Source organism: Typopeltis vanoorti, chromosome 12 (genome assembly GCF_054136105.1).
Source record: "Typopeltis vanoorti isolate ZY-2024b chromosome 12, IOZ_Tvanoo_1.0, whole genome shotgun sequence".
In the NCBI taxonomy this organism is placed as follows: Eukaryota; Metazoa; Arthropoda; class Arachnida; order Uropygi; family Thelyphonidae; genus Typopeltis; species Typopeltis vanoorti.
The window spans coordinates 47,964,373-47,990,000 of record NC_143560.1 but is presented as its reverse complement, the minus strand read 5'-3'; the positions used below and the strand labels follow the sequence as shown (position 1 = coordinate 47,990,000).

Genomic DNA, 25,628 nt, shown 5'->3' with positions numbered 1-25,628 from the left:
ATCAATTTGCTCGCATCAGCAGCCAATCCCTCTTGACCTTCACTATTAATTAAGCTCTTTAAGTGATAATATTTTTATTAATGCAGTTTATTAAATTCTTCATATCCGCAGTCCTTGGACAAGCATGTGTTGTGTTTAAGAAGTAGAGTAAACCTTCATAAAATAGAAAGAAAAATACCGATTATAAGAAAACGAAATGTGCAGATATATTTGCGTAATTATTCTTATATACAAGCTTAATAAATACGCAAAAGGCTGAGAATAGCAACCTAGAAATAAAGATAATTTGATGCAATAATAGTATAGTAATAAAGCAATGTTGATCGCAGTATATTTTCGCTTACTGTTTGGGCTGAATTATTTTTTTAGGGAAAGTTACTTGGGTTCTTTTAAATTCAACTTTGGTAATAATAATGTCAATCTATGTGTTCCCTAATTGTCTGTAACATGGGATGAAATTATACCACTCGTCTTTAGTTGAATATCATGAAAAACTGTAATTCGCCATTTGGCCCCACGGCTGCCAAACATTAAATACATTTCTGAGCCACCTGAAAAAAACAACACAAACGTATCCAATTCACCATAGAAATCGAAAACAACTCTCTTCCTTTTCTAGACACACTCGTCACACGTCTTCCCCCAGGCTGCCTTTCCTTCACAGTCTACCGCAAACCTACACACACAGGTCAATACATACATAAAAATTCATACCGCCGTCCAACACAAAAACTAGGAGTCATCAGCACCCTCAAACACGGAGCGTTAACTATTTGCTTCAATGAACAAGCTCTGAAGCAAGAATTTGAAATCATTAACCAAATCATTAGCCATTTGTAAAAAACAAATGGCTACAATAAAAAACGGTTCACAAGATCCTTCATAAAAATGCCTCTAAAAACAAAAAATATTACAAGAATGCCACCATAGCCATACCCTACATTAGGGGCATTTCAGAAAATATAGATAGAGCACTACTTAAATACAACATTAAGACTACCTTCAAACCCCCGACAAAATTAAGAAATTTACTTAGCTCTTCCAAAGATTCTCTTCCATACCTGGCACACCCAGGAGTTTACAAAATTCAATGTAACTGTAACCTACTTAACATAGGGGAAACAGAACACATCATCCCATTTAGAAAGGATGAACACAAATGCCACATTAAATACCTTCCCTGGTAAAACCGGCCTATCACACCACGCCCTCCAAACATACCACAGAATTGACTTGAAAGGCACTAAGTCCCTACAACGCACCAAAATCTGGTTTGAAAAAAAAATCAAAGAAGCTTATGAAATGCTGAAACATTATCCAAACCTGAACAAAAATGATGGATTAGTCATTCCTGGTATGTGGAATCCCATCTGCAATCCGTATAACAACAAGAACGAGCCCAAAGCAAAGAAAATCTCAATATGACTTTAGTAATATTTAATGTAATTCCTTTTATATTTCATTTTTATTTAAAAATATTATTTTATTTTATTTTGATTTTATTTAATTTTATTTATTTATTTTATTTTATTTTATTTTATTTATTTTTTACCACAAGAGGTCAGGTTAGGTTAAATGATTAACAAACATTTAAATTCATCTTACTTTTGTATAGTGCAGTGACGTGTAGCTTGTATCTTATACAAATGTATTTTTCCTGATGATGACCTCAATACGGGGGTCGAAACGTTGAATGTTACTTTCCTAATGTTAAGTAAAGTAATTATTCTAACACCTTTGTTGTGTCTCCATAAATTCTTCACTATAAAATAAAGATCTCAGTTATTTGTCAAAACAGAAAAAAAAATTTCTTTTAGCCATTTACTGTAGAGCAAGGAAGGCAACGGAAAACCACTTTGTTCCATAATCATTATTCCCTAGTATTGTGACATGTTGCTACGTCACCAATCATAAGGTTGAGGGAAACATACACAATATATTATCATTAATATTTCTAGTAACTTTTCAAAGTTAGCGAGCTATCAGCTAAAGAGAATATTGGTAAAAAAACCTTCAATACAGGTTATCGCTATGTACTTTACTTTGGAAAGATTTACCAGCAAATCTACGCCGTAGGAGAGAAACAAAATTAATGTGTAGTAAGTTGGCACTCAGAAGCTATACAGACGATTTAATAACTTGAGCCTACTTTTAAAATACTTTATGAAAAGTCTAACAAAATATCTCATAACTTGACTAATTAGTGAAAGTACAATAATAGATGAAAAGTGCGAATCTTGCCTAAATTGGAAGGGTTGTCTGCTATCGTTCATGGCTACAGAAATACTCTAGTAACCATGGCATAGTTGTAAGCGTATCTATTTCTCTTCAAAAGATCCAATCCACTTGTCTTTTAGAAATATATTTCGCATTTTTATAGAATATCACTTGAAATTCCCAAATGAAAACACTTCAGCATGAAGAATATTTAAAAAATTCCATTTACCGTAATAACAAAGAATCGTTTTTTTGTAAATATAACGTCTAATAGCGATTATTATTTTAAATATAATTTCTAGATTCGTGTTTTAATTTAGAAATTCGTTCTTTCTTAACCTTTAACATTAATCTTTAAATTAATATTGAGGAGATTACTGGCGCATATTTGACGTACTTCAATAAAGAGGAATTATGTGGTAAGGATTATAATGACGTCATAACTAATGCGAAATAGCTGTAAGAAGTACAAGAGCGTGTCATGTTTATGGTCTCCACGACTGTCATTTACTTCTATACGAACTCTCTCTCTCCGAGAAGAAGAAGAAAAAAAATTGCTTTCATACTTATAAAGTCTTTTATATTTATCTTCGTGTCATATGGTTATCACCCAGCAGTGGAGCAAGAGACACTAAGGTGTCATGTGATACTCTGTTCGCGGACTAAATTACAGGGTAGTCGGGGAAACCAAACGCTTCTGCATCTAAAATGGACAACAAGTAAATCTATCTACATCTAATTAACGTTGTCTGTGCAGTTAATTATCCACAGATTCCATTCTCATCATCCGATTGTCGGTCGCGATAATGATCAAACCTGCTTCGACTAAGTGTGTGTGTGTATGTGCGCGTACGACAGAGAGGGGAGGGAGAGAGAGAGAGAGAGAGAGAGAGAGAGAGAGAGAGTGGATAGTGACATAGAAGACTAAATACTTACAAAAGAGTAGCATAACAATTTTCCCCTCCAACAAAAGAGTTTATCCGCTTGGTCTTGAATAAACGCATTTAAAAAAAATCAAAGACAAAGAAGGAATTAATCAAAGCTAAGCAATTTTGGGTCTTGAAAATAAATAATGGATAAATACATATATGTATAGCATCACAAGGTTTGTCTTTTTCTGACTTCAATAATCTTTTTTTTTTAATTTTTTCATCTAAGCCTCTTTGGTTTTCTTTAACTTCTCCTTCATCTGTTTTTCCCCTTCTGGATCTTATTTTCCCCCGTTTCTCTGAATCAACTACACAATAAGTATAGCTTGGATACTTCCTTAATAAAAACTTCAGTCATGCATCCGAAGCGTGTCCCTCCTAATCTTTCCAATGTGTAGTCTATATGAAGAACTATATTTTCAGATAACACAGAATTCTTTAGGGTTCATGGAACGAATGGTGGGTGTACACAAAAGAATAAGCTCCTGACCCACAAAATGAATTCATCCGTATTCTACGGACTACCCTCCATTGTTGTGCGCCATAGCTGCATCCGGCCCCTATGACTTTATATTTTCGTCGGTCAATAGTTGCGTTGGATCAATAAATAATACCGTACTTCCTGATCAGTTCCGGAGTTTTTGCTACTTCATGCTTTTCTACATATTTTCTTGCTCTTATAATCTCTCCTCAAACAGCGAGGCTGTCTTCTGTGAGGAGACTCAATTCAGTAACCGATGAGACGTTCTCTTCGTATTTTACTTACTCATCTCGGTCGGTTCCACCAAACTTCTGTTTGCTCAAGTACCGTTTCCTATTGTTATTCGTCGTCTAATGAGATGTTTATTTATCTGGAAAAGAAACGAGTCTTTTCGAATTACCTTAATGAGTCTACATACTTTCTTGCGATTCTTTACTTTAAAACGAGTCTGTTTTAAATGAATTGCAAATAACTAAACTGAATAATTAATGATTTCATTTCTTATGTCATATCAACGTACAGACATCGAACACCATGATTATTGTATGTCAGGTGAATAATTACCCAAATCTCAAAATCTAGTTAGGCTACTGTGATGACATTTTATGACCGAATTGCATACATATTTTCATGGTTTTCCGTTATCATCATCATCATTGTTCGTTCATCATTACCATCATGACTATCGTTTTCATCATCATTATTCGTCTTTGTCATCTACACCATCACTAACCATCGCTATCACGGCCATTGTTTTTCTTCATAATCACAATCATTATCCTCTTTGTTATCATCTTCATCCTTTTTTACCAGCATCGTTACTTTTTTCATAATCACAATCTTCATCTTTCGTGACGTAATAACCTTCATTTATTGTTATCAGCATCGTTACTTTTCATCACCACAATCATTATCTTTCTTATGATCATAATCTTCATCCATTTTTACCACTGTCGCTATTTTTATCATCACAATAATTATCTTTCTTGTTATCATCTTCATCCGTTGTTACTAGCGTCGCTATTTTTTCATCATCACAAACATTATCTTCCTTGTCATCATCTTCATCCATTGTCAGCAGCATTGTTATTTTTTCACCATCACAATTTTCGTTTTTCTTGCCGTAATCATTTTCATCCACTGTTACCAGCATTGTTATTTTTCATCATCGCAATCATTATGTTTCTTGTCATCATCACCATTGCAATCATTATCTTTCATCATCATTGTTTTCACTCATCGTCATTATTTTCATCATTACAACCATTACCTAACTTTGCCATATTGATCATTGTTACCGATATTTTACTTCATCATTATCGTCAATATCCATATTTTCCATGATCATTATCATCATCATCATCTTCAATATCTATCTTTTTCATCAATTCCACTATCTAACGGTATCCACACTATCACCATCATGTACATCTTTGCTATAATCGCTATTGTTAGCTATTTTTGTAATTGTCATCACCGTCGTTATTCATCTTCACAATCACCATCATTATGTCTTGTCATCATCACTACCTTCCATTGTCATCACCATGATTATACTTTTCATCATCAGCATCATTTATCAATTTTATCATCCACATAAGCAGCAATTTTTCTGTCGAACTTTGTCGCCATCTAAAGGACAACAGTTCTTTGCGAATGCCAGAAACACCTACAATTAAAATGTATTTAATTCCTGTGTTCACAGTTAGAGGTTTATAATTGAATTACGCTCATCTCAGGAGATTTTCGCGTCTCCTAGATGATATCCGTTTGCTGAATAGGCAATTACAACCGAATTATCAAAGCCACAGAAACAACTGAAATGCTCCGAATGGTTGGCAGCACTTCTCTCTCCCTTAAGTGAATACGTCGCACGTGCTAATGACGTACGAGACGACACTCAAGAAATCCTGGCTATATGCTTCGAAATGTCCACTTACTCTCGCATTAATAAAGTGTGCGGATTAGGCAGCATGCTTGCATAGGACACACGTAACCGTATTTAGGATTGAGTAATGAAGTCTAGAATTGTTCCAACCAAAGAGGTCACGCGCTATTGGTTTTCCAAAGATTTAACTCTTGTTTCGTATCACACAGTGCTAATATTCAGTCAACAAATTAAAACTTGAATGAATATGAATTAGTTGTCAGCAATAAAGCATTATATGGCAGTATCTAATATAGCTAACTCAAACATACATAATGATAATATATTTAACTGATTTTATGGTCTTGGTTGTTTTGACTTGTAATGCAACAGAGCAGCCACCAATACTTTTGCATTCAAATAAATTTTGCATTTTGACATTTTGATTTGATTTGCAATTTTTATAAAAATATCTAGCTTTTAATTTAAAAACAAAAAATGTAAAAATCGATGACGTAACTGCGGTCCGATGCTCGAAATGTTCACAAATTCCAGCTTTGATTTATCATTGTACTACTTTAAAGACAGGGTCTCTGAAGAGTCCTCTTACTAGTTTAAAATTCTATCACCAGACAGTAACGTTTCAAAAGTTTGGAAGTTATTGTAAATGCATAATACTCCGAACATTTTCGCCACAAAATATATGACCGCAATGCCTTTTTTTTTCTTAAACAGAATTAACTTTTACCATTTCTAAATTGATTTTCGGTGTATTTGTTCAAATATCAGTGACGAATACAGAATTTTTATTTATCAATTTCAAAAGAAAGTTTTTGGTCCAAATGTGATACGATAATTATTTTGAGCTTTCCAAATAAATTTCATCAGTAATATCTAAACACGATCACTTCCGGGTTATGAACAGAATCGCACAGAAACAATTAATAATAAATGGAAGCTGTTTTTGGTGTTTGTCCTACTGGGATTCAGTGTTATGTGCGAGAAAACATTGATAAAAGCGCACATTTTAATAACAGCCTAATTACGAATGCACAAAGTAATTACCTTTATTTTCTTTTCCCACTGAAAAAAAAAATAAGAACAGGAAACATATAATTAAAACTTTCGTAAACAATTCACATTTGTTCTTACTGCATCTTAGATATTAGCCAAATCATTCACTGAAATTTAAACTGCAGATTCCATTGATGAAACTGCAACGAAAAATACCGTTCGCTGCATCCATTACAAACCCCTGTACAAGTTTCTTCACTGCATAACACCACGCCATTACAGCAACGGAAAAATTGAACCACTGAGATCGATGAGTATACTTTCCCAGAATGACAGATTGGCAGAAATTACAGTAAATTTTATTGGAAATTGCGGAAATATTTGAAATAAAACAGCGAAATGGTTATTCCTTTCAATATTGACAGATGACCAACCGTAAATATTTTGAAACTGCAGAAACTTAATACCTCAAAGAGCCCTTGAAGCGATATTAATTTCTCTCCTTATATTTACATTACGTACGATTGGGTGTACATTTGTCAATATTCTTTCTAATTATTGATTTCTCGGAATCTTCATCTAATATCAATATGTTATCGAGCTACTAATCTATTATCCTGTTCGATTTTACTTTCAGTTTCCTTTTTTCACATTTTAAATTTATTTCGCATTTTGAGATTAAATAAGTTATTACTTCCGCAACTGCTGGATTTCCTTCCTTCCAACTCAACAGTTCAGCTTTAACGTGAACCTTAACGCTGTTAGCATTACGTCAGTAAGAACAAAGACATTTATTTTCGAACTGCGTAATGATACAGCGAGAGGCTTGTATTGCTTTCAGTTAAGTTCAAGAGAGAGAGAGAGAGAGAGAGAGAGATATCAAGAAATGTGCAAATTGCATAACAACGAATAAATGCTAAGAAATGTCAACTGCAAATGCCTTCTCTAGTTCATTTATCCCAAATAAAGCAAATCAATATTTAATTCCCATTCCCCGAAAGGCGTAGAGGTCAGAACTCTTTTCAACCTAACAAACATTTGGAAATCGGTAGGTAGTCGCTTTCCACCATTCAACCTCATTCGTAATTAAGTTCATAGCTGCCATAATTTCAAGGTTTCAGGAAAATCGTACAGCGATGTTGTCATCTCATATCGTAATGCATAGATTATTGTAAGAAATAATGTGAGTTCTTCGGTCGATTTTTTTGAGTTGTAAGTCTAAAAATCTTCTCAACGTTTTAGAGTTCTAGCAGTGCCCAAGATCAACTAACTCGGAGGATCGACCCAACAATAAAAAAAAAGCTATAGAACAAATATGTCTAATCGAGGTTCGAACCTATGGTGATCTTTCTTTGGGTGATGTTGAAACGTACCTACAAGGCAACACACGCTAACTCATTCATGAAAAATAATCATGTATACTGTTATGCTGAAACCAGTGATGAGAGTTTAGTCCTCTGATTTAAAGTGAGAACGGGAAGAAGTTTGGGAGAAAAGTTGTTCCATCCCTACTAGAATATTTCTAGAGTGAACAGCTAAAATAAGAAGTGTGTTATTTGATTGTATTCAAGAAACAAAAGGAAGTGTAAGCATAAACAGAAGTTCCGCTGAATTGTTTATTTATTTTTGTTAAAGAGCAACTGACTCTTGGTGGCAGAGAGAGCAATGCTTCTATTTTACTACTGACTTTGCCAGATTGTTTGAATCTCTGCATGACTTTCCCATTTTGAAAACGTCTTAAGGTGTGCCAGTAAGAACAACGCAAAATATGGTAAATGCGTCAAACTTTGTGTGTGTGTGTGTGTGTGTGTGTGTGTGTGTGTGTGTGTGTGTGTGTGTGTGTGTGTGTGTGTGTGTGTGTGTGTGTGTGTGTGTGTGTGTGTTAAATAAAATTTACTTTGCGCGCAGACTTTCAAAACCATATATAAAATTTTAAATTTTAATTTAGCAATTATAATTGCATTTTCAGATGATGATTTCGATTATGAAACATCATTTACTTTAAAATTTTAAATTTTAATAAAAAATTTTATGAAATTTAAAATCAAATATTTCAAAATATTTCATGTTATAAAGCCAGTCAAAGAAGAGGATCGAGTGATTGTCAACATCCGGAGTACAGTTGAAATTATACAAAGAATAGAGTTAATGATTTCAAGCTATTTGACCTTATTCTGAAATAATTGGCGATACTCTTTCTAGACATTATAACTGAATATAATAAGAAGGTAAGAAAACAAAGATAATTACACAAAACTCTTGTAATAAATGACATTGTAGAAAGTATTAAAAAGGAATTATTTATACATTACAATTAACTGTTATACGCACTTAATTGTGTTAAGTTCAAATAAGTTCCTAGTTGTTCGTAGTATTGAAATCAATTCGAACCATCTACGTAGATATCATTCCAGGGGGTATTCTTCTTCAACTCGTCCTTCCGTACCTGAGGCGTTATGAAGAATTAATGCAACCATCACGTCACTTTTGCTGCATCCCGTAAGGGCAAGTACTTTTTGGCTGTAGATCTGAGTTCACGGGACAGATTGTCTTGTTCTGAGGGATAAAAACTCCGGAAGAAAAACCTTCTATCTCCGTACGAGACGGGCTACCTCACCATTTTGATTGAAAAGACCCGCTATCAGGTCAGAGAAGGAATTCTAACTCGGGTCTTTCCACCTCATCTATACCAACTCGGCTGCGGAGGCTCTGTCAGGGGATATTAGCTTAATAAAAAATAAGAGACCAAATAGTATTACTAAGAGAAAATTTAAACAGTTAAGTACAATAAGAAGTACTTTGTCAGTGCTACCGAATTAGCCACCTCATGCAGTTAAGTCCACAGCATTAGCGGGTGAAATAGCATTGCATATTACAAAACAACAGAAAGTCCGTGCAGATCATAAAAAGAAAAATTAGTATCTTCAGCCCAGACTAGTTTAGTGTAGTAAATCTCCCTACATCATAAAATTGTAAAGTATGATGGGTAACGAAAAAGTGAAAAGCAGAGGCGGTTGAGCGAAAAACCATAGTAGAAGATTTGAGCCTTGACTTCCCAGTGTTACCAGGTCTCATATAGGATGTGAAGAGTTTTATCATTGAAATTCTAGTTTTCCATCCCGAAAAAAATAGACAGGGATGCTTAAGGGTCACAGCTGTATAACTGAGAGGTTACCTCCACATAGACTTTAAAGGAATGCCGAAAACCGACCAGGGCTTCTGACCTAATGTCCAATCCTCATCTTCTCGTGGTGCACCCTGTTAGGTATCTGCCTGGATAATGAACGAAAGAGGATGGGCTGGCAATTTGGGATTTAGCAGACCAAACTGTATTCTTATTGGCTTAACAGCAAAGTAAAATGATGGTAAAGCATGACAGAATCTCATGCCAGCTGGGAAGTTGACCGCAAGGCTCCCGTTGTTTTCGCCAGGGAACCAGGGCGAACAGCGAAAACGTTAGCTACTGGAACAAATCCTGAAACACACCCCCAACTCAACATCACCAGAGTTCAAGATCGGTACTATCAACATACGAAGCCTGAATGGCAAAGAAATGGAGCTAGCTGAGGAATTGGGTAAGTACCATATCGATGTAATAGGGGTGACTGAAACAAAAAAGATAAAAACTGGTGAGATCTTTCTGAACAATAAATAAAATGTTATATTCTGGCAATGACAATCAGGGGGAAGAAGGTGTAGCTATAGTATTGAATACAAAATACGAGGCTAATCTTCTTGAATGGCAGTCAGTCTCAAGTAGAGTAATGTGGGCAAATATGAGAATGGGGAACTGGACAATGAGACTTATTTGTGCCTATGGTCCCACAGTAGGTTCTACTAAGGTAGAAGTGGAGGAAGTTTTGATGCTTTAGAGAACGCAACTGACACAATGAAAAAGGAAAAGTGTCCTTGTTGGGGATCTAAAAAGTAGAGTAGGAAATGATTGTCAGACATACAAAAATATTTTGGGAACGTTTGGAGAAAAGAACAAATCTAATAATAATGGCAAACACCTGTTGGATTTCTGCTCAGGATATGGACTGGTTATTACCAACACAATTTTCCCACATACAAATGTGCACAAATTCACATGGAGAGAAGAGGCTAGGAATAAGAAAGTCTCATTGACTATGTTATTGTTGATAGTGATGTTTTCTCCCTGGTGCAGGACACTAGTGTACAGAGGATTTGAAATTGGAAGTAATCACCATTTAGTCTTGAGCAGGATAAAATTTATTTTCCATGTCAGTAAAATAAATATACAAACTAAAATACAGAAACATTATTCAAGAAAACATGAAAGAGTTTGAGAACAGGAACCAAACCTTGTAAATTCAGTGGCAAACTCTGAAGAAAACATTGATTGATTCAGCCAGAGAGGCATGTGGTGAGGTTGTCTGCAAGGACAGAAAAAGCAGAACTCCATAGTGGATACAGAAAGTTAAAAAGGCAGTGAAAGAGCGTATCAAAAGTTCCTGACGAATAAGTCAGCTTGTGCTGTTAGAGAATACAGAGATAAATGTAAGAAAGGTAAACACTAAAATGTGTTTAGTAAAGGTAAGGAAGACTTTGGTAAGAACACAGAAAATAAATACTAGGAAGGCGGCAAAATATTCTGAAGGATGTTGACAAAGTCCAGAAGTGGAGGAAAAAGTGCTGTAAAAGGAATTAGAGATGATAAAGGGGACATGAAAACTCGAGAAAAAGATATCCTTGAAGTATGGAGTAATTACTTCGAAAAATTGCTAAATGGAACAAGCAGTGACAACACAGTGATAAAAGCCTGAAATGTGAAAAGGCAGCTGGAGTAGATAATATTCAACCAGAAATGCTCAAACATGGAAGTATAGTCTCACACTGGCTACACTGCATACTTCAGAAGGCCTGGACAAAGGGACGAATTCCAGATGATTTGAATAGAACTCTCATACTACTTACATACAAAAAAGGGCAATAAAACTGAATGTTAGAATTACAGGGGTATTTCCCTACGGGGTGTTCTTGGTAAGATTTATGCAAGTATACTTGAGAATCGGCTAAGAAGGATTGTGGAAGGGAAGTTTGGCGAAGAAAAAGCTGGATTCAGGGCAAATAGATAGAGGCTGTCAGGATTAGATCTTAGATCTTCACTTTACGACAAATAGTTGAAAAAGTATGCATGGGAATATAACCAAGATCTATATTTAAGTTTTGTAGATCTGGAAAAAGCATATGACAAGGTGCCAAGAGAGAAGCTATTCAATACAGGGTGCCAAAAGAGAAGCTATGTCAATTGGGCATTACATTAGCCATACTTAGTCTTTATTTGAGTTGTAAGTCAGCAGTTAGAACTGAAGGAAGTACAGGAAGATGGTTTAATGTTACTTCCGGTATGCGACAAGGTTGTACATTATCTCAACTGTTATTCATCATCTATGGATCACATTATGAAGGAAAGTGGTATTAAACATGATATCAAAATTGGAGATGTTAATCTCAGCTCTTTACTTTATGAGGAAGATGTTATACTTCTAAATAAATCTGCTATAAGTCTGCAAGTTACCCTGACTAAACTGAATAACCATTGTAATGAATTTGGTATGAAAATCAGCAATAATAAGACAATGAAAATAGGCAGAAGCACTGAAAATATCAACAGCGTCGTGAATGGAATGGAGAACTTATAGAACAAGTAAAACATTTCAGCTACTTAGACACGATTTTTAGTGAAGATGGTAAATTAAATATGGAAATAGACAACAGAATCAACAAAGCATTGCAACCAGCAGAAACTATGGTTTTGACTCCATGATGGCGACATGGTGTCAGAGGTTCTCGATCGCTCGTGGGCACAAACCTCTTTTTAATCATAAAAAGGTGCTTGCTTTGAACATATATTGTATTAAAATCACTAATGCACTGTATGCTCAAAGCAAGGCTGATGCATGTGTAAAGAAAGGGATTGTAAGAAATTCACATTAGAAATTACCTAGCTTTGCATTTTCTAATGGTGATCAGTCAGTAAAGATGTGTCCATAGCCAGTTGGTTCGGAACGAATGAAAGGAGCTCCTATACGATGTTTTCCAACTGTTTAACCCTCTCCAATTTACTGGCTTACTAGTGAGTTGATCGCTTTCTTTCTCTTTGTGTGAATTCTTCGAACATGAAAAATCTCTCTCTCTCTTCTTATCTGTTATAGTCATAAGACTCGTCCAGGATCAAGATCCTTACACTCCCTCACAGGGTTTTGAAATACATGAATATTTTAATTATTTCGTTAACATGTTTAATATGGAAGTCATGCATTATATACACCTTCGCATGTCCTTTTTTTCTCCCTTTCTCCTATTTTCTTTCTTTTTTGTTTTGTCTACAGTGGCCTTCGTGTGTAATATGGCCTCCGCTCATAAAAGTTGCACAGACGTGTTCTCTAGAAGGTAAACAAGCTCAGCGATGGTCTCAAATAGCGCAGTCTGCCTGAACGAATGAAAGACAGTTTCCTTTAGATTCTGTTATAAAAGAAAGCGTCTATCAATAGTACAATAGCATAAGACTGGCAACAAGAAAACCCAGCGCACCCACTAAAAGCTTTCCTCAAATTTCTATCACGTTCTTTCCAACATAAAAACTATCTTAAGCTATTAATTATTAAGTATTTTATGGAATCAGATTTACTCTGCTCTTAAAACTAAAACTTCAGTGGAAAACACGAACAAATGACGTTATAAAAATTTCTATTGAACCTCGTTTTGTGTAAACATTTTTTTACATTACACCACTGCAGTCTAAGCTCTTCTCCTATGAAAGGTTGAATGAGGATAACATAGTTTATACTGATGAAAATAATTGGGTTGGTTGGAAAAACACGATTTTCGGTAGTGGAAATTCAATCTCTGACAGCTACACAAAACTGATTAATCCTTTGAGTAGAAACATTTACAAAGTCTATCTCATCCTAGATGGAAATCTTTTCCACATACTCTATTAATGTTTAGCAATTTTCGATGATATCTGTTGTAGAAAATCGGCCTTTTTGTTATCTGTTGTTTTTAAAAGTTCAGTTCCGATTGTTGAATGGAGTTGTTTTGAATTTCAACAGCAGTAATCAAGGCTATAAGGCTAGCGTGTTATTTCTGTTAATTGCGCGTGTTCTTTGATAGATTTAACTGTATTGCGTAATAAAAATTCTTTAATTCCGGGGTTAAAAACTTCTTTTTCATGAGACGACAACAACAACTCACCTTCATTTGAAAAGTCTTTATAAAGACCTTTTGGTCCTAGATGGGATTGGAACTCAGATCTTTACCCAAAAACATATTTTTTTTTTTTTTTTTTTTGGGAGGGGGGATTTACTATACCTCAATTTCTTATTAGACAATAAGAAATATGAAAGATTGTTTGTTAACCTCCAAGTATAACCATCCTCCATTAATAATTATGCTAAGGCATTGTTTTAGTGAATGGTGTTGCAAACAAATTCCTGTGTCAAGCTACAATTTACGAAAGGATATTTAACTATTTATCAGACACGCACTCCCCTTGTTGCAAAGAGCAGCCGTGTTCAGAAAAAATTCCTATAACCGTTAATCGATCTCCTCTGCAATCGCTAAAGGTGTGAGCCTGTCGTGCACGTTCTAATTTCAGTCGGTCAAAAATCGTTGGTGTCACGAACAGCTCTCCTAAACACATGAAACTGGGAGATAAAAATCTTCGTTTTTCGTGTAATCATTCGCCAAATGCGCTTGGACTATGTCATTATTAGATACTTAGCGAGTCCTAAACTTCTCATGGTATGAAGCTAGTGGAGAAAGTGGGCAATTTTTTTTTTTTTTACTTACAGATTTCTTGTTTATCTTTAGCTGGCAGAAAAACGCATATCAACTTAAAGAATGTGACATAAGGAAATACCGAGACAATCTTTCGAGGGAATAAAGTCGCTCCCCCAGAGAAATGAACGGAGTTTTAGAGATCTTTGATCAACTTTAAGACAAGTTAGCAAATTTAAAGCCTCAATATTCGCCAGTAAAACACGGAAAGGTTGGTTAAGTGGTTAAGTAGCCTTTAATTACTTCTCGCACAAAGGTGTGATATGGGTTCGTGCCATAAATTACCTGCTCTGTGATTGGTGGAATGTTTCGTCTTGAAAGGAAAAATGCACCTAGATGTCTGTTTTCCGCTAAACGTTTTCTTTCGATAGATTAAAAATTGACAAAACTTTAATCACCTGACTGTTTGGTTAACGTGCGATAATTCAATTCACTGCAACGATAAATGCAGTTGGAAGTATGGCTTTTAAATAAAACATTTTTTTAGTCTTTCTAAGCAACAAGATTGGAAAGACGGGATATCTTTGAATGAACAGATTAAGTGTATGAAAACAACCTAATATTTTAAGCATGTTATGGCAGTCATGGCTTCAGATATGATCGCTTAATATTATTGCAAGTTCCTCATTCAATACGTAACAACTGATGAAGTCCTTCAGCCATAGATGTCTGGTGTTGATCTCATTTCCCTGTCATCATATATTCAGTTCTTTCGGGGTTTACGGTAGTTAGTGTCGCCATTTTATGTGGCATTTTCTTAGGGAGAATAGCTGTGCGTGATATCCACAATAGCGAAACACACTGTACTAGACGTAAAGGTAAAATTATGACAGGCACTTCCATATAATAAGGATGTAGAGACTCTGTTACTATATCACAAAGACCTCGAGAATTGTAGAATGGCAAGTCAACAGTTCCGTTATGTCTTTTCTACATAACACTGTGGCAAGACTGGACAGCAACGTTTTAGAGATTTTTTTCACAGTTCTGACTAACGAAAGGTTGTCAGTTATCTTAAATCAGAACGTGGATGGTTTCAGTGATATAACACGAGGATCCCGTTTCTGAGATGAAGCATTATTACAAAATTTTAAAATCACTTCAATGCTTTAAAAATTAAGATAAGGGTCTCACAGAGCTCGATGAAATCATCTGCATCTCAAGATGGCTGAAATTCAGAATTTTTTTTATTGTTCTTCACCAATGTAACTACCTGGATTTTTATTAGAAAAATGTCACGAACGTGTCATCAATCTTGATAGCAGAAGATCTTTTCTTTTTCAATTTATCGAATTATTTTCATTATTTATTTATTTTTCATTTGTTTCCCTAAATAACTTCTTTTCTCCACTCTGTATTTCTCTCTCTGTTCCTCTTTTCGCTGTATTCTTTTTTTATTTCTCCCCTTTTCGTATTTCTTCCTTTTTCTTTCTATCTATTATTTTCCTGTGAGATCACATTCTATTACGTCTCATAATACAATGGCTTAGCATAGTAGTAGTGTAATGAAACAAACGTGTCTAAAGAATTTGGAGATCCTTGCCAAAGTAATCAAACTAGTTCCTGTACTGACCAACAAGAAAGAAAACGGAGTCTGTTTTTGAAAAGAATTCTCAAAGATAAAATGAGATTCATTAATTCTGCAAACATCAGTAAGATTTTGTTTGTTAATACTCTTCATGGCCATTAAGAATTCTCTTTCTAATAAAAAAGGGGGGCCTTCCGCTATTCGGAATCGAGTGACTTGGCTGGCCGGTTATAATCTTCTGAACACGAATAATAGTCCGTTCTTTGTATAATGAGTGTCCAAGTCGGCCCTTTTGAAATCAGTAACTCGGCTGCTATCTTTGAAGTCTAAAACCGATCGTATGTTTTCAAAAAGAGAAACTAAGTTACCAAACAGCTTGAATAACAGGAATGATGAAGAGACGTGGTTGTTACGTTTGTGGTATCTTTTATCGAACTTTTAAAGGAACCAAAAGCAGAAAACGAACTCGTATCCTATATTTGGGCATAAGCCTTCCATAAAACACACTGTAATTATAAGATTAATTACAGCGTGTTTCATTATAGGAATGCGAAGGGCTTCGAAGTGGGTACAGTAATCCTTTTATTGTCAAGTTTTCAGTGTTAGATGATGTTGTGGGTTTCTCTCTCTCTCTCTCTCTCTCTCTCTCTCTCTCTCTCTCTCTGCGTTTAATAGCATAATGGCTAAAGAGATTGAAGCTGCCATTTTCAAGGCACCAAAGTGTTCGCAAAAAGCAAATATTTATCAAGAACGATCCGGAAGTTTGTTTTTGGGGGGACGGTGGCTTTAACAATTTCATTAGTCGGCCTAGTTGGCCGAATGGTTTGTTCATTCAAACCGATATTTTTTTTTTAAAAAGTCTCTAGATTCGAATTCCGCAGCAGCTTGTAAACTAACAGGTCACCTGGATATCTGTGCCTTTCTGTAGGTGAGATCTCTCTCTGTATTCAGTGTGAGACCTCTATCCTGCTTATCGGAACCGTGAAATGGCTTGAAAAAGTTTCATGTCTATTATCTAAAGAAAGATTTCTGGATCATATAAAAAAATAAAAATATTAAAAATAATTTTAAACAATCTTTGTCCTACCGTGTTAATAATACGCTGTAGGCTTATACACTTTAATGGTAGGAGTGACATTAAAAAAGTTGATTGCAAATCATACGTATACCACGTAAATTATACAGTACTTGGTTGATTTCCATTTAATAATATTATCAAGTGCTAATCCAGACTCTTTCTGGAAGGAACACAATTTCTCCAGTACCATAATAATTTCAGTTATGCACATGGTTTCATCCTGAACTAAGACATAAAGTACGTGTTTAATAAATTTTCAGTCCAATTAGCAAACAGGCACGGGGTCACCTCGCAACGTATCAGCAACTCAATATGTTCCTTCAGGTTCAAGTGTGTAATTCAAGTGTATAAAGTAAGACGTCTTCAATCAGTTACAAAAATTTGTGCAACGAATATTAAGAATGCATATATTGGATGAGTCTTGGACAGCGATGGCGAATACTTCAGGTGATAAAGGCAAAATTCGCGATTCCCAATTATTTGTTACTTGGTATTCATTTCAAGTCAATAAAAATAAGAACATTCATTTAAAATAAATAAATAAATAAATAAATAATAAAGTTTCTTCCTTAAAATTTCGCTTTTGTTGTTCATCCCTTGTTTTGGTTCAGATGAGTATGTAACGCTACGGATCGAAACTTACTCAAACGCTACAAACTTATTCTGTTTGTTCAAGGTACGATCGCAGTAGGTGACTTGGTCTAGTGATGTGCAAACCAAGACTGAGAAAGTCATGTACATTTTCAATACCGTATACAAAGGACAAACGCACGCATGCAAACTATCTCTCTCTCTCTCTCTCTCTCTCTCTCTCTCTCTCTCTCTCTCTCTCTCTCTCTCTCTCTCTCTCTCTCTCTCTCTCTCTCTCTCTAAAATCCGTTGATTTTATAAAAGATGTGATAAGTGTTTAGAAAGGTAAGAGGCAAGTACTGAAAAAAGATTAGCATTCTTTTTTTGCTTAAAATCAGGACATAATTCCCAATTTTTAAATAAACTAACTGTGAAATAACGAATTTAAACCCGGCACTGAGCATGCTCATCAGATTTCATGAAACTATTAGAAATGTTCACGATAAGGCCAGCGGACATATTTAGTTGTTAGCAATTAACTTACCCGAGACTATCGCAATTTTATATCTATAAATAATATATAGGATATGCTACCATTAAGGGGATTATCTCAACCAAGAGCCTCAGTAGTTCAATTGGGTTAAAGGGAGCCCTTTAGTTGGAAAGATCTGAATTGAAATCCCGTAGAGGACGTGAAAAAACCTTCATCAGGACTTCTTACTCAAAGATGAGTTATCCGGTCTCATCTTGAGGTGGAGGTGTTTTCTTCAGAAAACTCAATTTGGTTGTCTCTGAAAACAGGTTAACCGGCTCCTTGAACACGCATGTCTAGACATAAATATTTACTGTTGGATAACTGGAAACCACCTTGTTCTATAAAAATTCCCTAGTAAAGTAGCATTGCTATCCCATCATTCATTAGATTGAGGGAAACATACATATCCCACTCACTACAGATTAGAACAGTGGATGATCACAGGATGGATAAGTTCTGAATCATTCTCTTTTTTATGTCTTTTTAGACACCTGCACAGACTGAGAGTTTTAATTCAAATCAGTTTTCAAGCCTTAAGACTGGAATATTTCCAACTATTGGTACGAAGTTTGAACTTCTGAAAGCTGAGTCTGATTTCAATGCTTTACTAAATTCTTTGTACGTTAATGTAATGCACCTAGGTTTAATACGTAAACTTATCACCTTAAAATAAACACTTGAAAAGGGCAGCAGTTTTGGAATTTCACATGACACCTTCTATTTAAATAGCACACAACTGATCAATTTTCACCAGACGAGTTACGAACAAATGCACAAGTAAATATCTTAGCATAGAAAATAAGTAATCTTGTCATTTGAAAGCAAATATTTCTGAACTTCTTCAAACTTTATTTATCTATTTATTTGCAATGTATGTCCTTAAAGATTTTGGGAGTTGAAAAGCTCTCCATGGCATCTCCTTAAATAGTTCACTGCAAATCATTATGCACAAGATATGTGCTACAATTTCCACAAGATCAATATCACAAATAGATTCGTTTCAAGATATTATTATTATTACTATTACTATTATTACTATTATTACGGGCAACTCCAGGGAGTCATTAGACTCATCGAGGGAGGCCTCAAATCATATTCATCACAACTATTTGACATTCATACAGTATCTATCATACCTCGCCTTAAACTCATTCACTGTCACAGCATCCACCACAGACTCAGGGAGCGCATTCCACTCATTCACTACTCTAAAAGTAAAGAACCCAGCTCTAACACCTTTACTAACCACACTTTTGCCTAGTTTCCATGGATGTCCCCTAGTCCTCCCACAACCAGCCCTGTTCTCAAAAATATCTTCTGAATTAATTTTATAGAAACCCTTCAGTAATTTGAATGTCTCAATCATATCTCCCCCTCCTCTGCCTATCAACCAATTTTTGCAACCCACAAATCCTCAACCTGTTCTCATAAGGTTCATTCCACAGACCTGCTATCATCTTGGTCACTCGCCTCTGGATCCTCTCCACCTCCTCCCCATCAAGAAGAAACATAGGTGACCAAATCTGAGCACAGTAGTCCAGATGGGGTCTTATCAAGGCTCGATACAGAGGAACAATAACCTGCTTGTCTCTGCTTGTCAACGTATTCTTCAGCAACCAAGTGATTTGATGAGCTGTTTTGGTCACTTTTGCAATGTGTCCCCTAAATTTCAATTCCTTATCCACCAACACTCCTAAATCTCGTGCCTCATCAATTTCCTGGAGCAGGGTTCCACCAATGCAGTAAACTGCCGCCAATCTTTTCACCCCAAAATGCATAACCTTACATTTTGCCACATTAAACTGACATCCATTCTCCATAGCCCAGACCTCCAATCTATCCAAATCATCCTGCAAAATTTTGACGTCATCTGCATTCACTATTGCCCTACCCAACTTCGCATCATCCGCAAACAAATGAACTGTTCCTCTCAGATCATTTCCTATATCATTTATGAACAAATTAAACAGCAGTGGTCCAAGAACAGATCCTTGTGGCACACCACTAGTCACAGGCCGTCTTGTGGACTCTACTCCCGAGTAAACCACTCTCTGATATCTCTCCGTCAACCACCCTCCTATCCATCTCACCAACCCTATGTCCATTCCCATATGCTGCAATTTACTGATTAGAATTCCATGTGGAATCCTGTCAAAGGCCTTGGCAAGGTCCAGTAGAATCACCTTAAACCCATTACCCTTATCCAGTTCAGCCGTCACTGTGTTATAATACGTGAGCAAGTTACTGAGGCATGACCTACCCTTCACAAAACCATGCTGTCCCCGATACAGTATCCCATTTTCTTCTATCCAATCTTGTATTTTCCTCTTGACTATTTTCTCTAAGACCTTGACAATGATTCCTGATATGCTAATCGGTCGGTAATTTACAACAGCAGTCTTGGAACCACCTTTATGCAGTGGAACTATTTTCCCCTCTTTCCATCCGCTCGGGACTAACCCAGACCCGAGACTCAAATTAAACAAAATGGTCAAGGGTACTGACAATTCTTTAGCTGCTTCTCGTACAACACGAGCTGGTATACCATCCAATCCCACAGATGTATTGACATTGAGGTTATGCAATAGACTACTCACCTCCACTTCATTAACCACAATTCCCGTAGTTATTATTATTATTATTATTATTACTATTATTATTATTATTATTACTACTACTACTACTACTACTACATGGCACCGCCGTGAACTCCGTGAAGAGGTTATGCAATAGACTACTCACCTCCACTTCATTAACCACAATTCCCGTAGTTATTATTATTATTATTATTATTACTATTATTATTATTATTATTACTACTACTACTACTACTACTACATGGCACCGCCGTGAAGTCCCATCGTGGGAAATGAAGAACATGTCATTGTTTCATTAATTATGTGTGTTCTGTGGCTGGTTTTTGAACAGAGGGAAAACACAGTTCCTATGTGAAAAAAACTCTGCTACGTCGCCTTTATTTAAACAAAATACTGTAAAGATTCCTCACGTCGTGTCGAGAATTGGATCAAGTTTTTTTTTTTTTTTTTTTTTTTAAGAACCACCTTAATGAAAATATAAGAAAGAAAGTTAGAAAAAGAGCAGATGAACTTGAAACAAAAAAAATTAATTAATAAACTAATAATAAAAGGATGATTGTAATAGCACTACCTCGAAAAGAGACACATTTGAAATGCAATAAAAGCATTTTATTAAAACTTATACTAATAAAGTTGATGCAAAAATTGGGAATATCTTCTTAACCAAGCCAATAAAATAGTGGGTGATTTAATAACCATAATCGGCTTACGTAGAATGCGCATTTCTTTCTTCTCATTTGTCTTCACTAAACTGTTTATCACAGTTTTGTTGGGATGGGAAGGGATGTGACCCTATTCAGTCGCATCGACATTTTTTATTTTTATATTCACGAACGCATCTGAAATAGCTCATAATATCCACGACAACCTCTTTCATCTCTTCTTCTGCAAACATTCGGCGGTTATCTAAAGTTTGTCAACAAACTTTGCAACTTGATACATATCATGAATAATTCACGATGCATATTTAATAATTATCCACATCGTTTTGCGACGTATGAAGTATACCAGATACGATAAACACAAGTTATTTTCCGCGACTAGTCTGCTATTAATTTCCGATGGATCCTCTTTTTGATTTCACTCTTCTGAAACACTCCTAACTGCATCAAATCACCCAAATCTTGGTTTTTCCTGAGTCATTTTTCTTAAATTGTTGATTTGCGGAGAGCTAAACAACAACATTGATTGTTATTGTACACTTGTTATTGCATTTCACAGAATATCGATACACCTTATAGTGGATGCGCTGTGAAGTGCAACCCAAAAGAAAAGCGGAATTCGATATACATATTTTTCCATAAAAACAGATAAGCCTGTTAACGAACTTAATATATTTTACTCACGAATTTTGCTGTCTTCCAGTAGTTCAAACCTTTCGCCATTTCTTATAGCTGTTAACATTAAAAGCGTTACCGCCATTTTAATCCCATTTTTTTAATCAAAGAGATCTCAGAGGGATGCGAAAGTGGTGTAAAAACATTTTTAAGAAAGAATTTTTTACCTGAAAGAATTACAAAATAAGAAATTTTGGAAAAAAAAAGTCAGAGTGAAGATCGAGATCCACTTAGCTTAAAAATGTTTTAACTCGTGAGTTCACAGTTCCATGCATCGCCTTTCGAATAACAAAACAGAGATTGTTAATCTTGTCTCATCTTTTATTTTATTTTTTATCCATTTTTCCCGTCCATAGCAAATATCGTTAAGAACGACGAGAAATAGCTAATTACAATTTATTAACATTTCGGTTTCTGAATAATATTTATCAAAATATAATTTTTTTTTCAGATTTGTAATTCATATCATTATGCATCAAGTATAAATAGATTATTTTTAATTTACATTTAATAAAACGTCATCATTATTCTTATTTAAATTTAATGAAAAATCATCCGAACACAAATATAATTTGCTCTCTGTAAATTCTAATGTTTTATTATTATTATAAATTACATCTATTAAAATCAAATTTAATGTATATAACAGTAATTCTACTATAATTAAAAAAAAATAAAAATTAAGAAATATTATTATTATTTTTAAATAATTTATTTTCTTAAATAACTTCGAAAAACACCATTTAAATATTCTCATAGTTAAGCAATAGATAAAAAAGAAATGAAAAGTTTTTTTTTACCTTAGTGCAGCAAAAGCACAAGCTAATTTGCAATAGAATACAAATATAATTTGCTCTCAGTAAATTCTAATTTTTTATTATTATTACAAATTATATCTATTAAAATCAAACTTAATGTATATAACAGTAATTCTACGATAACTAAAAAAAATTAAAATTAAGAAATATTATTATTATTTTTAAATAATTTATTTATTTTCTTAAATGACTTCGAAAAACACCATTTAAATATTCTCATAGTTAAGCAATAGATAAAAAAATGAAATTTTTTTTTACCTTAGATTATTAAAAATTTAAAGAACAAAAAAAGCTCCTAGACCAGACGGCATTACTAATCGTGTGATTAAACTTCTGCCCCGGAGGGCAGTAGTGTACCTGACCAGTATAATAAATGCAATTTTAAGATTTCACTATTTTCCTTCCACCTGGAAACTTGACGTAATTCCCATACATAAGCCAGGCAAAGACTCACACCTACCCCAAAATTATCGTCCAATCAGTCTCATCTCAAATCTGGGTAAGGTTGCAGAGAAGGTCATCCTCTCACGACTTCAGGCCTCAATAAATGACCTAAACATCCTTCCAAAAGAACAGTTTGGTTTTAGGCAACACCATAGTACTACCCAGCAAATCCACAGAATTGTTGAATACATCACAACCAGCTACAACTGGCTCCAGTGCACAGGCGCTGTTTTCCTAGACTTATCCAAAGCATTTGACAAAATCTGGCATTTTGGACTCCTGCACAAGCTTATCTCAGCCGGCATCTCACCTAAAATGGTTCATTTAATCCACTCATATCTTCAAAATAGATCAATGCAAGTAAAAATCAACGGTTCTACATCCTCCCAGCGCCAGATCTTTGCTGGAGTGCCGCAGGGATCTCTACTGGCTCCATTACTGTTCTCTATATACATGTCAGACATCCCGCACAATCCGATGACTTCCATTTTGGCCCTATATGCGGACGATACGGCAATTCTAACCAGATCTCTCAGACCCCTTTTCATTACTAGAAAGCTTCAAGAAAACATTCTAAAGCTGGAGGGTTGGTTCTCTAAGTGGAGATTGGAAGTCAACCCCCAGAAAAGCTCAGCCGTTCTTTTCTCAAAAAGGCCAATGTCTCCTGTAGGAGATTTGTTACTATTCAATACTAAAATTCCCTGGAAGTCAGAAACAAATTACCTGGGTGTAATTCTCGACAAAAAGCTATCTTTCAATCAACACACCAAGTCTGCATGCACAAAGGTATCTAAAGCCATAGCACAGATCTATCCGCTAATTAATAGAAATAGCAAGCTCAGCAACAGAATCAAATTGCAACTATACCAGATGACAATTCGTCCTATAATCACCTATGCCTCTCCGGCCTGGAGCCACACCTCTAATGTTAACATCATCAAAATACAGCGAGTGCAGAACAAGTGCCTGAGAATGATTTTGAACGCCCCGTGGTATGTTAGAAACATTCAACTCCACAGAGACACAAATATTCCCTATATTTTCTCTTTTCTACGATCCTTAGTCACCAAGTTTTTCCTAAAGACGTCCACACATCCCAACGATTTGGTTCAACAAGCTACAGCATACGATCCAACGGACATATTCAAATATAGAAGACCAAAAGCTATATTGGCCTCCTTTAGTGATGCATAATCTCCATGCCCAATCAGGGCGAGCATTGTGCTCATAAATTTTACCTTCACTGCAACCACAACAGATAGCGGGGAATATGAAAAGCATCTTGCTTCACCCCTAAAGACATAAATGTCAATTGTCAATTTTTACCTTAGTGCAGCAAAAGCACAAGCTAATTTGCAATAGAACAACTAGAAATATTACTTGATGAATTTGTTCGAAGCATTTTTAGCTGATTTCCTAGGAAAAACCCAGATTACTTTTTTTTTGTTTCGTAAAGAAACTTTGATTTTAACTTTACAACTCATTAAACATTGGTGGTGCCAAATGCCTTATTTTGGCAACCTTCTCCTTTAAGAAGCTGATAGAAATGAACTGAACAACTGGAGACGGCAGTCTACACATTTCCAATGAAAAATTAAGCTTAAAGAATTCTACCTAGTCTCTTCGAAGAGTAAAAAAAAATATATCGGAGACATTTATTTTTTCTATTTCTTTCTCCTAGAGGCTTGTGGATAGCAAAATGTTTTAACATATAACTTCATTTTGTACTTTTCAAGTATAAAATCCTTTGCAATTTTTAAAATTACAATGGTCAGCTTTTATAACAGAATTACTCTGAGTTATCAGCTGTTTATCATTCATTTGCAGCTGAATCAATGAAACTCAGTGTTGTAGCAGGAGTTGAAATGTCCAGCATTTGATTCCGAAAAGAAAATCTCTACAATGACCACGTAGTTCATGAGATCCTCATTATAGAAAACAATATTAATTCCATCAGCATAAGATTTGAACTGAGTTGTCTAGAAACCTCTGTAAGTGCTCTCAATTAGGTCCCAATTTCCTAAAAACTGCTTAAAAGCATTGTACATACAGACGACTTAAACCTCGGGGTGGGTGTGAGTCCCATAATAAATATTATACGGAGCGCTATGCATCTTGCACCAGTGGTTTTCGCTTCACTTATTATGTTCCCAAAAGTGGCTTGTTTGTTACATTTAAAAGCCTCAGTATTTATTAATTATTGCCTTATTTGTTTCAAGTTTCCCCTAGAGTACCATCCTGGTGGAACTGATCCCCTAAATTGATTATTATCTTTAACAAGCAATTCGATCCTCTTAAGTCTCACCTGCCCCAATGTTCTATGATTGTTATTATTAATTCTAAAAATGAATTTATTTCATGCATGGTCGGTTGCATTTCTGTAAGGACAAAATCCGTATTTAAGCTG

The 25,628-nt window shown here is 35.2% G+C and overlaps 1 protein-coding gene across 1 annotated transcript in view; it reads right to left on the bottom strand.

Annotated features, from left to right (window-relative positions):
- LOC150100763 (QRFP-like peptide receptor) overlaps window positions 1–21,979 on the bottom strand; it is a 39,212-nt gene extending 17,233 nt beyond the window's left edge. The window contains exon 1 of the mRNA XM_090401606.1: window positions 21,969–21,979. The gene's annotated coding sequence lies outside the window, so the exon portion shown is untranslated. The remainder of the gene's footprint in view (window positions 1–21,968) is intronic.
- Between the last annotated feature and the right edge of the window lie 3,649 nt (window positions 21,980–25,628).